This window comes from Triticum urartu, chromosome 6, assembly GCF_003073215.2.
Source record: "Triticum urartu cultivar G1812 chromosome 6, Tu2.1, whole genome shotgun sequence".
Lineage (NCBI taxonomy): Eukaryota > Viridiplantae > Streptophyta > Magnoliopsida > Poales > Poaceae > Triticum > Triticum urartu.
The window spans coordinates 135,552,011-135,555,778 of record NC_053027.1 but is presented as its reverse complement, the minus strand read 5'-3'; positions in this window follow the sequence as shown (position 1 = coordinate 135,555,778).

Here is a 3,768-nt window from a genome sequence, read left to right as displayed (position 1 = left end):
GGCCTCGATGAGTTTGGCCAGCTCCTTCCCCATGTCTTGTCGCTTGGGTTCGAAAAAGCGCCGCAGTGTTTGCTTAACCGGTTTAAACCCCTTTAATATATTGAGGCTATGTTGGACCAGCTTGCGTGGGATCCCTGGCATGTCCGAAGGGTGCCAAGAAAATATGTCCCAGTTTTCGCGCAGGAATTCTCGTAGTGCGGCATCAACTGTTGGGTTCAGTTGAGCTCCGATGGATGATGTCTTCTTGGGGTCCATTGGGTGGACCTGGAATTTGACTATTTCTTCTGCCGGTTTGAATGAGGTGGATTTGGGGCGTTTGTCAAGGATCACGTCGTCCCTGTCCACTGTGGAGCGTAGTGCGGTTAATTCTTCATCCGCGAGGGCTTCGGATAGCGCCTCTAGGGCTAAGGATGCGGTTTTGTTTTCAGCGCGGACTATGTCCGGATCACTGACGAGAGTGATTATACCATTTGGTCCAGGCATTTTGAGCTTCATATATCCGTAGTGAGGTATAGCTTGGAAGCGTGTAAAAGCATCCCGCCCCAATAGGGCGTGATATCCGCTGCTGAAAGGGCTACTTGGAAGGTTATTTCTTCGGACCTATAGTTCTCCTGTGACCCGAATACCACATCAAGTGTGATTTTGCCCACGCACCGCGCCTCCCGACTAGGAATAATTCCCCGGAAGGTTGTGTTTCTTTGTTTGATGCGGCTCTTGTCTATTTCCATTTTATGGAGTGTGTCCTCATAAATGAGATTTAGTCCGCTGCCGCCGTCCATGAGGACCTTGGTGAGTCGAAACCCGTCCACGATGGGGCTGAGGACTAACACGGCTGGTGCTCGTGCTATTCTGTACTTTGGTTCGTCACCGGGTTTGAATGTTATAGCCGTGTCGTTCCATGGGTTTATTACAACAATTTGGCAGACTTGGTTGAGCTTGCGAAGTGCCCTTTTGCGCTTGTTATTTGAAGCGAATGTCTCGAAGACTGTCAATACTCTTGGGTCGTCTTCTTATGGGGGGTGTTGTTCTGGGGCGTCCTTGATAAGGATGTCCTCACCGCTCTTGGCTACCTGTCGTAGTATCCAACATGCTCTAAGGCTGTGGGTTGCCACGGTATCTACTGTTGTATGTATTTTGCATGGGCCATCGAGCCACCCTTCCAGAACAGTGCCTTGACGTATAGTGGCTTTGTGTTTTTTGACTGTTGGATTGGGCGTGCCATGAGGTACGCCCTTTTCGCCTATAGGGGAAGTTGGGTTGGGTCTGGTGGTTCCTAGCGAGTTGCCCGAGTTTCCCAAGCGGTTTCCATCGCGCAGTATTTTTGTACGATGGTTGCTAAGTCAGCGAATTTCAGTATGCAGCGGCGATTGGCGGCGTTGAGGATTCCTTCGTCCGCACAGTTTTTGTAGAACGCTGATATTGCGTCCTCGTCACGGAAATCCTTTACCTTGTCCTTGACAAGGAGGAACCTGGCCCAAAAGTGGTGGACCTTCTCCTGAGGTTGTTGTTTTATGCTCATGAGAGCCTCAACATCCGGGTGGGTGGGTGGAAATAAATTCGAACCCCGACATAGCCGGTTGTCCGGAGTCCGAAGGCCTTCTGGACTAGACAGTCCGGGTTCTGGAATATCTTCCGATTGTTTGGAACCGCCGTCCGATGCTATGTTTGGAGAGCTGATTGCGTCCTTTCGTGGGTGAGTATCCGACTCTTCATGAACGGCGACCCGAACATAGTCCGTCTTCAATATAGAAGAAAACTCGCCGTCCTGCTCCAGGACTACCACGATCTGGTGGGTGACCGGTGGGATTTCGGTTTCTCCCTGATCGGTTTTAGGCCCGATCTGATCGTAATCTGTGGCGATTCCCAAAGCAGCGATGCGATCTAGGAGCTCGTTTAAGGACAAAAACTCAACTGGATCCATCTGCTTGGAGTGCTCGGAGTTGATGCGAAGGGGATTTTCAATGGCCCGAGAGGTCATCGTCGGCCCCGCAGCCGAATGGGCGATCATAGTAAAGTCGCCCAGCCAGAGGGTTTGGCCCGGGGCCAAAACTAGCCCCGTGGTAATATTGTCTTTAATGACAAGGCGAGCCATCGAGCCTTTCGTCGACGCCACAGTGGAACTCTCAATGAAAGCACCAATGTCGGTGTCAAAACCGGCGGATCTCGGGTAGGGGGTCCCGAACTGTGCGTCTAGGATCGATGGTAACTGGAGACAGGGGACACAATGTTTACCCGGGTTCGGGCCCTCTCTATGGAAGTAAAACCCTACCTCCTGCTTGATTGATATTGATGAATATGAGTGTTACAAGAGGGGATCTACCACGAGATCGTAATGGCTAAACCCTAGAAGTCTAGCCTATGTGGGTATGGTAATGAGTATATGTGTTGTCGTTTCCGGACTACCCCCTTCGGTTTATATAGACACCGAGGGGATCTAGGGTTTACATGGAGTCGGTTACATAAGAAGGAATCTTCGGTCACCAAGCTTGCCTTCCACGCCAAGTAGAGTCCAATCTGGACACGGTGCAATCTTCGGCCTTCATGTCTTCACAGCCCATCAGTCCAGCCCATGGATAACAGTCCGGACGCCCGAGGACCCCTTAGTCCAGGACTCCCTCAGGCCCCCTTTCCTTCTCCCTCTCCTCCTTCCTTTCCCCCTCCTAGTAGGAGTAGGAAAGGGGAGTCCTACTCCTACTAGGAGGAGGACTCCTCCTCTCCTAGCGCGCCCCAAGGGCCGGCCGGCCTCCCCCTTGCTCCTTTATATACAGGGGCAAGGGGGCACCCTAGGACACACAAGTTGATTGTTTCCAGCCGTGTGCGGTGCCCCCTCCACCATAATCCACCTCGGTCATATCGTAGCAGTGCTTAGGAAAAGCCCTGTTCCAGTAGCATCATCATCATCGTCATCATGCCGTCATGCTGACGAAGCTCTCCCTCGACACTCTGCTGGATCGTGAGTTTGTGGGACGTCAACGAGCCTAACGTGTGCAAATCATGGAGGTGTCGTACTTTCGGTGCTAGGATCGGTCGATCGTGAAGATGTACGACTACATCAATCGTGTTGTCATAACGCTTCCGCTTACGGTCTACGAGGGTACATAGACAACAGTCTCCCCTCTTGTTGCTATGCATCACCATGATCTTGCGTGTGCGTAGGAATTTTTTTGAAATTACTATGTTCCCCAACAATGGCATCCAAGCTAGGTTTATGTGTAGATGTTATATGCACGAGTAGAACACAAAGGAGTTGTGAGCGTGGGTATATACATATTGCTTGCTGTCACTAGTTGATTCTTGATTCAGCGGCATTGTTGGATGAAGCGGCCCAGGCCGACACTACGCGTACGCTTACGCGAGACTGGTTCTACCGACGTGCTTCGCACATAGGTGGCTAGTGGGTGTCTATTTCTCCAGCTTTAGTTGAATCAGATTCAATGAACAAGGTTCTTTCTGAAGATCAAAAAGCAATCGCTATACTGCATTGTGGTTTTTGATGCGTAGGTAAGAACGGTTCTTGCTCAGCCCGTAGCAGCCACGTAAAACTTGCAACAACAATGTAGAGGATGTCTAGCTTGTTTTTGTAGGGCATGTTGTGATGTGATATGGTCAAGACATGATGCTAAATTTTATTGTATGAGATGATCATGTTTTGTAACACAGTTATCCACAACTGGCAGGAGCCATATGGTTGTCGCTTTATTGTATGAAATGCAATCGCCATGTAATTGCTTTACTTTATCACTAAGCGGTAGCGATAGTCGTAGAAGC